At 42.7% G+C, this 8,630-nt stretch overlaps 1 protein-coding gene across 13 annotated transcripts in view; it reads right to left on the reverse strand.

The window, feature by feature from the left end:
- RESF1 (retroelement silencing factor 1) overlaps nt 1–7,882 on the reverse strand; it is a 28,491-nt gene extending 20,609 nt beyond the window's left edge. For 7 of the 13 annotated variants that reach the window (XR_005955105.1, XM_041467171.1, XM_041467178.1 and 4 more), the window contains exon 1: nt 7,482–7,882. The gene's annotated coding sequence lies outside the window, so the exon portion shown is untranslated. Of the gene's footprint in view, nt 1–3,402; nt 3,731–4,663; nt 4,850–7,099 lie in introns of all 13 variants that reach the window. The other 6 variants (XM_041467174.1, XM_041467177.1, XM_041467168.1 and 3 more) reach the window with 4 other exon arrangements.
- Nucleotides 7,883–8,630: the final 748 nt, after the last annotated feature.

An 8,630-nucleotide genomic window follows, 5' to 3' on the forward strand; every position in this document is an offset into this window, starting at 1 on the left:
GAGATGGAAACCTCTCACACACTCCCTGGAAATGTATAGGGTGGCTTCTCCTATGAAGCTTGGATGCATCTTTGTAGATACTTTTCTGGAAATTGAGAGGAAAGATTTGATGTAAGAATCAATGTATCTTACCATCCAATGCATCAGCAATTGGATGGTAAAATACATTGAATCCTAATCTATATTATTTCTTCGCTAGCTGTAATATAGGTACCTCAATCACACAGTATTGTCTATCCACTAGTGGTGTCTCTTTGTTTATCCTGTGTGGTAAGAAGTCTGGTTTAAGTCTTATGTCTGTTTTCCTTGGTCTATTCAATAAATCATTCATTTTGTAATAGAACCTAATCGGCCATTTTTAAGAACTTGCGAAACAAGAGTGAGTTTTGGGGTGTTGGCCACCTCAATTAAGTTACTGTCTACTGTCAAGGGCCTGGGCAGAGGCAGGGCCTGGTTTAAACTCCCCTCTCCATGGTAACAGCATGGTGACCCCAGCCCACCAGCAGTGCCTGGCTGGGGCCAGAAGGCTCCAAGTCACACCAGCCCAGAGGCTTTGCCTTGCTGTCTTCTGCCGAGGGGAAGGCAAAGTCCCTCCACAAGTTCTAGCCCTTGACTGAGTACCAGCCACCAGAGGGATAAAGGGAGAGGAGGGGGCTGCTGCCATTTTCCCTTTGTCTGCTCCATGGCAGGCACCATCTTGGGGAAGCCATCACTCTGACATTTTGCATTTCTCTTTGTTCCCTGGGAGATTTCAGCAACTTCCAAAAAAACTGGTGCTCTTACTGATATGTTTTGCCTATTGCTATTTTGGAGTTTTTTTAGTAAACTGTTATTTTTCCACTTATATCTCCTCTACATGTTTCTCCTTATTGGTGGAAAGGGATTGTTTAAAACTAAGGGGAAGTAACTCATTTTAGAATGCTCCCCTAAATTGTCTTAAACCAAGGTTGGTCAAGCAGGATCTGCCTTTCATAAGCTCATGCTGGCTGGGTCTAATTCCCTGGTTGTCCTATAGGTGCCGTGTGATGTCATTCAAGATGATCTGCTCCATGACCTGCCTCAGTACAAAAGGCTGTAATTGGTATTACAGTGCACTATTTACTAAATTGGTATTTTGAAAACTAGCTTAATAATTGTCAAGAAGAGATTGGTTTTGGTCACTCACACTCATGACCATGGGCAAATCTCTTTCACTCAGCCTCAAGGAGTTACCACAAGAAGCATCCCCACTTCAAGGAAGAATCTCCTCACATTCTCCTAAAAAGAACGTGCTAGAAATCACTACCATAAAAAAGAGAGCTTGGGTTTTTATACGATAACGTGATTGACTGTCATGACCTACATTGCTAGGCTAGCTCAGCAGAACATAATTCATTTAAAATACATTAGTACTACCACTCATGGGTTCCTTTTATCAGGAAACATCTGTCTCCTACATCCATGCCAGTGCCAGTTCCTATCAGGAAACACCAGTTTCTTAACATCCTCATATTGTTGAATTTTGAGGTGTTTCAGTCAGGCTGATATCAGCATTCTTGAACATTAAAAACAACATGGCCACCCTCCCTCCATCACTGGGTGATTTTTGCAAGTACAACAAGGGTGCAGTTCAAGCTGTTTCACCCCCACTTAAACAAAAAGAACAACTTGTTATGCTCAAAAATTTTCAATTTTAGTATTCCATTTCAATAAGGATGTTTGATGCAGGACTACAGCTGTGATTTCTACTTATTATACTTCATGGTAACAACAGCAAAATGCTAAGTACTAAGGCCTGAACAACGACCTTGGGCCAAAGTTGACCTCTAGGTAAAACTTCCAACCAAATGTTATATGTATCTGCTCATTGGCAAAACATGGTTTCAGTATTTAGAACCCAGGCAAGGCCAAATCTAGCCTTGGTTGGGAGCACAGGATCAAAGACAACTCCCTTGGTTTGTCCTTGAGCGCTGGCCAGGCTTTGGAAGAAACCCAGTAGGAGAAAGAAACCAGATGTTCCTGTACCAGAAGCTATGGTAGCTTGTTTATTTAACAGAATAAAAATGGGACTCTCACAGCTAAGTCGGAAGCCTCATTTCCTCTGGGTGGAAACACCTGCAGGATTTCCCAGTGACCAGGAGTGGTTCTCCAGTCCTTTGCTGTGACAATAGCTTCCCCCAGCTGATGCTTATCGTATCTTATATTTTTGTAATTCTTTGCAGTTTCATATATTAAACTACCCTCATTCCTTAAGTTGGTGTTTCTTTTCTGACCCTGCCCACGGCAAAACAAATTTAGAAAAACAACAAAATGAGCATCAATCTCTGAATGTGCCTTAAATCTTAGTGGGAACTCAGAAATTCTGCAGTTGAGATATTACAATTTTGTAATTGCATTTCAGGACTTTTTCAGGGGATAGTACAAAAATCAAGGAAAAGGCATGCGATGGCATCTGGCAATGGTCCCAATCCACTGTCCTAAAGCTACTAATTGCACCCAGCAACACTGTCATAAGTGTCATGGGAACTGTGGTCATAGTCAATGGGTCAAGAATGAAGAAGTCATTCTTCTCACCACAAATGAGCTAATGGAGATAAACACCATTCCACATATCAACAACCAGAAGCATTAGATACAGAAAAATTGGAATTTGTCATAAGCAACATCTCTTCTGCAAGCACTATAGACACATCAGGCATTTGGAGGAACCATACTTTACAAGGAATTTTAACATTCTAGTTCTCCATGGTACCAAGCAACACACCAACACCAGCAAAAGTGATGCCATTGTTCAGAAGAAAATTAAAACTTCAAGATTGTATTTGATTGCTTCATTGTATCGACCAAGCATTTATTGCTTTTGAATAATAGCTGTAAGCCTGAGAAAGCAATTTTCAACAGACAAGATTTGTGGGGAAAAGGCATTAATAACAGGGACTGGATTCATTAGACAAATTGACATCACCGAATATTCCATTCAGAATCCTACAGAAGAAAGCTTTTCTAATGGCAGCATCAGACTCCTTTATACAGGAATATCCTTGCCTCTGCAGAAAAGTTCATGTATATAACTGAAACACTGTACTTGTAGCTGTATTATCTATAGCTCATGCTTTTCCAGTTGTGAATATTACTATGATGGAAGAAGGTCAGCTAAAGATGAAACAGAGTCCTAAGCTGCCGTTTCTTGGATGGAACAACACTTTTAGAAAATACCTACCCCTACACTCCAAATTTCTAGTTGCCATCACACTGGTCTGCCAGTGGACATGGTCAGCACAAAAGACACAAAACACCAACTTTAAGAAATAAGTGTAATTTACTATAGTTTAAAGCAGCAAAGAATTACAAAAAATAAGCTAAGCAATGCACATAATTGCTACTACAGAAGATTGCCTATAGTAATTAAGAAAGGTACATCACCTAATATTTTATTATCATCCAGATCTCCACTTCAGCTGGGGAGCTCCAGTGACAGCGAAGGACTGGAGAGCCACTCCTGGTAACTGGGAAATTCTTCAGGCACATCCACCCACGGGCGAGCTCTCCGTCTTCGCTGTGAGAGGGTCCAGCTTTTATGCTGGTGAATAAACAAGCTTCCATACCTTCTCTGCAGGAACATCTGGTTTCATTCTCCTCCTGGGTTCCACCCAAAGCCTGGCCAGGGCTCAAGGAGGAACGAAGGGATTTGACTTTGACCATGTACCTCCAAACAAGGCCAGGTATCGGATTTCATGGCCCTCACTGGCCTCTAAACACAGGAAGAAATACATTGTTATCCCACTACATGTTTCACTAATGATCCTGCATCTTTCAGTAATAAGCAGATACAAATATTATACAATGTTTGGTTGGAAGGTTGATTGATAGTCACCTTCAGCTCAGGGCCTACTGTTCAGGCCTCAGTACTGCACAGACACAAGTGAAATGCAGAGAAACTACAAACATGCTTCAGCCTGCGAGGAATTTCCAAATTCCTTTCAAGTTTCAATGCACATTTAAAGCACTGTCATACCTCCCCAGTAGTTGTAGATATCCCCTTCTAGAAGTATTGTTCCCTAATCATCCAACGCCTAATGACCACTCATTGGAGACAAGCTTGCAAACTATGTACAGGATACTGACTGAAGTGCAAATTAAGAAGTTAACTGAATTTCAGTCATTGAAATCTTTCACAAGCACATACCAGAAGAGCTCTTTGGCATATTTGCATTTTATAGAGACCATTTATATCCAGCATGAAGGCATAGCACTACCTTCCAGGTCACAGGAGTATTTTTAAAAAGTCTTTTTAAAAATCTTCTGATTGGTGAAGTTTCCTGCCTGCTATAGGTTATAATATCAATCCTTCCATTAAATTAGCTTCCTTGAAATTCCTCCAAGTATAAATTCGTACAGGATTTTTGCTCTACATTTCCACTGCCCTATGCAGTTTTGAAACTCCTGAGAACTTGAATTGCTTGTGTTTATCAAGAAGACAAATAATAGTCAGAAACATGATAGTAGTGTCTAGCAAATGTGTGAAAAAATAAAAATCCATTCCCTGTCAGCAATGGGAAATTACTACAGTTCTTTGAAAAACTGCATGTAACAGTATTGAATATGGCTTAAAAATACTTTGAGTAACAAAGACAGGTTGGTAAGTTTGTATTTTCCTTAACCCTATTTTCTTCTCCATTTCTACCTCTTCAGTTGCACTGATGCTGCCACTTGTGATGCTTCAGGATGAACGAAACTAGACAATAAAATGGCATCCACAATTTCACTTTAAAAAGGAAAAAAAAAGATCACTTCAGCAATCTTGTGTGTCTCTTCAGACAGGTGTGGAGCTCTCACTGCAGGAACAGGAGCTCCTCACTGGTCTTGGCTCCTAGAAGGGACAACAGTCAATAAGCTTCAAGTGCTGCTTTTACCAAAGGAGCAATGACCCATACCAACAATACCACCAGAGTCTCCTATGTCCTGATGACCAGTGATCTATCAAAAGATCCCCTGGCAGATTTTGTATTCCAATTTCCTGTGCAGCACCAGTCTCCTTTCATCAGTGCACTTTAACAGTTTAAAAAGGCAAAGATTAGCATTACCTAATGCTAAAAACCATAATGGGTATTTTCACTATTTCTCCTTGATTTAATTTTTTCTTTCCTTTTAAGTCACCAGCAGGCTCTAAGGTTTTTCACAAGCTCTCATAGCTATGCTTAGCAAAGCAGGAGCTCCTCTAGGAATCAAGAGAATTGAACTGCACCTTCTTGGCTTTCTGCTCCCTCTTTTACTCCTTCTGCTGTGACTTCATCCATGCCTTTTAATTTATGGGGTGGGGAGTACTGCACTGCCTCTGACAACTGTTAACTCTTCAACACAAACAAGAAAGGCTCAACATCAAACTAACAGGTTAATTATTACAAGACCACAAATGCTATGACAGTCTCACATCCCCAACCCACTGATATGTTGTTCATGGATGCAGCAAATGAAACCGAACAAAAAAAGGCAAATAAAACAGTTGGGAAAGGCTGATTTGTGTAAATTTTAGAAACACATAAAAATATTCTCCTACTGAAACACCTTAGCCTGCAGAAAACAAGTCAGTAATTTGTTGGCTTCTAAAGAGTGTGTTTGAGGGACAGCATCCTGCAAATCAGAGTATTTTACTGATTTACAGCTATTTTTTTGAAGATTAGTAGGAAGGGGGAAGAGCAAAAAAAGCATGTGTGCTTTAAATAGAAATCAGAACCATAACAATAAAAATAAAACTTCTAAAAATTCTAGCAGACCAATGAACTGGAAAAAGTTTTAGCTTTTATTTAGAAGGAAACCAAAACACTCCACAACAGAGTTAACATAAAGCATGCTGTAATTTTTTTTTTTTTTTTGTCTTTTGCCAAGACATCAGACAATATATTATTTCCTGGGGAAAAAATACTATTTAAGCTTAAACTACAAAGAGAGCTGGATTCTTGAACTCTGCTTCCCAACTCACTGCAGCGAGCCACACAAACACACTGAACTAATGGGTGCTGGCAAACATCTTGGGAATCACAGCAGTAAATTTTCCAAGATCTTGCACCTTGAGACCCAAGGGAACTTTTATGCTAGCACAGGCATCAAGAGTAAAGGATTTAATTTTGTGGACAGCAATATAAAAGCAATCATTATCACAACTCTGTTTTCTCTGCCAGGAATATCTGTTTGAATGTTTTGGAACATCAGTTGGCCAGTTCAAGGGAACAGGGTGATAAGAGCCCAGTTAGGAGTTTTTGGTGTTTGTAACAAGTTTTACTCCCATCATTCTCAGATGAATATTTTCTCAGGAGAAAATATGTACCAGGAGTCATGATGAGTTGGGTTTGTTTTATTCTATTTTTAAGTTCTCCCAGGAGGCTAGTTAAGAGCAGGGAAATGCCGAAAGTTACCACGGAGCTCCTAGAAAGAGTTGAGTCAGCCTCTATCAACTTCTAGTAAAACAACTGCCAGCATTCCTATGGGCTTCTGAAACACATCCAGTGCTCCAGCAGAAAATCTACTCATGTTCTACCTGATGCCTCTGGTTTTCATTGATGCCACGGACAAGCAAAGCACATTTCCAAAGCACAGGAAGAAAGTTGCTACACACTGATGAGGTACTCACACTTTTTTCTCACATTTCCATCTGCCTCTGCAGATGGAATAAATAAGTTAATTCTATCAGCTACACTACTCGGACAACCCAAAGCAGAAACAGCGAGCCTACACCTCTTTAAATACGTTCTGGGTTTTTTTTTTTTTTCTTTAATAGTATAAACAGTTTTATCCGTTATACCATAACACACGACTGCAGGTGTCCCTCTTACACAAAGCAGAGCTCCGGCTCCTTACCGCACAGCTTGTGATGTCTATCTGAGAGGCTGAAGCAAAAAAAAATCACTAACGCTGGACTTTCATCGCAGAATTTAAACACAGGACACTCGAAACAGCCAGTCGTCAACCCTGACAGCGATTACATTCTCTTTTCAGTTTTGTTTCGGGAGGGGGGGGAGAGGAGACGAATTTCCTCGTTTGTTGTTGTTCTGGGTGTTTTTATTATCTTTCAACCGCATCTCCCTGCATTGTCGTACCCTACGGAGAAATATTGCAAACAAACCTCTGCGTCCTTAAGGTGATCGGGCCGAGGGATGCGTTCCGGAGGCTGCGCATAGCATTGTCCTTGTTCAGGCACTCGCAGCACTCTTACTAATTAATGGTAATTGGTTCTGCGAGACGAGCAGCGGACTAGCTGCCGGGCCCGGCCGGGCCCCCGCCCCCCGCTGCGGCCCCGCGGCCTCCCCGCTCCCCGGCCCGGCCGCGGAGACGGCTCCGCCCGCCCCGAGCCCTCCGCGGGGCCGGCAGCTCCCGGGGAGCGGCTCCTGGCAGCCTCCGGGGGCCGGCCCCGCGGCCGGAGGAGAAGGGAGGACAGGACGGCACGGCCCCGCCGCCCCCCGCCCGCTCCCTCGCTCCCTTCTCGCCGCCGCAGCGCACATCCTCACCGAGCCCGGCCAGCGAGTCGTCCGCAGCCCCGACTGTCGGCCCTGATGGGAGACGGAAGGAGACCCCGGCTCCGGGCGGCGGGGCGGGAGCTCCGGGGCGGCGCTGGGGCGGGGGTGGCGCGTCCTGCCCGCCCGGCGCGGGCGTGCTGGGCCGGGGCCGCCGGCGGAGGCGAGCGCGGAGCCCCGGGGCTCACCCGCGGGCAGCGGCGATAGATTGAGCCTCCTGCTCCTCAGATCCCTCCAGGCTAAGCCCCTCCTCCCTGCCCCTTTCCCTGCCTCCCTTCCTGCCTTCTCGGCTCTCCAGAGAACTCCCACAGCTCCCTGCTCCAAGCGCGTCACGTTAAGACTTAAGACGCGCTTTAAGAAAAATAGAGTGGTCCTTTCACATTCCCCCACGGACTGAGGACCAATTGAGACTTCAGCTAGAAGAAGTGTTATAAATATTCTGATAAAAGAATCGATTTAATAATATAAAAAGGTGGTTATAATTATGTAATAAATCGGTGTGATTCGTGCTGATAAAATTGAAACAGTAATCAATATAGATACAGTAATTAATATTTGGAAATAATAAAACAGTAAAAGGTGTAATGCCAAGAAAGAAAGGGAGAGAAGGGGCTCCCCCCCGTTCTCCTGCAGATGTTCAGAACAGGAAGAAGCAAGAGATAACTTTTACTAGATTTAGTTGGAAGAGAAGAAAATTTGGTTGGACACCAGGAAAATGCTAATTATATGAGATTTATTGCTTTAATGCTAGAACATAATATTGGCTCTATACTGTTATAAATAAGAAGCTTGACTAGGCTAATATTCAAGCAACAATTAATTTATTAATTAATATGGTAAAGTATGAGCAAAACAGCGCTGGGTACAGTGGGGGAAGTTTTCCCTCTAATTGCACACCGATGGTTGAGGCTTACAGGTATTTATAGGGGTACACCAGGTTATTACTTCAAAGCTGTTTAAATGCTTAGCTACGTGCAGAAAGTTCCTGTCCAGCAGCAACATCCTTAAAGCTTTAATTCAGATGTTATTTGCAAACAAAGGATAAGTTCCAAGGCCTTTTTCCATGCTTTACTCCCACAGTTATTTTTTTAGAATTCATCTTTTAATTGTTCCATGATCAGTTTCCACACAAATCACAATCAC

The sequence above is a fragment of the Pyrgilauda ruficollis genome, unplaced genomic scaffold (genome assembly GCF_017590135.1).
Source record: "Pyrgilauda ruficollis isolate IOZ18807 unplaced genomic scaffold, ASM1759013v1 scaffold201, whole genome shotgun sequence".
Classification (NCBI taxonomy): Eukaryota; Metazoa; Chordata; class Aves; order Passeriformes; family Passeridae; genus Pyrgilauda; species Pyrgilauda ruficollis.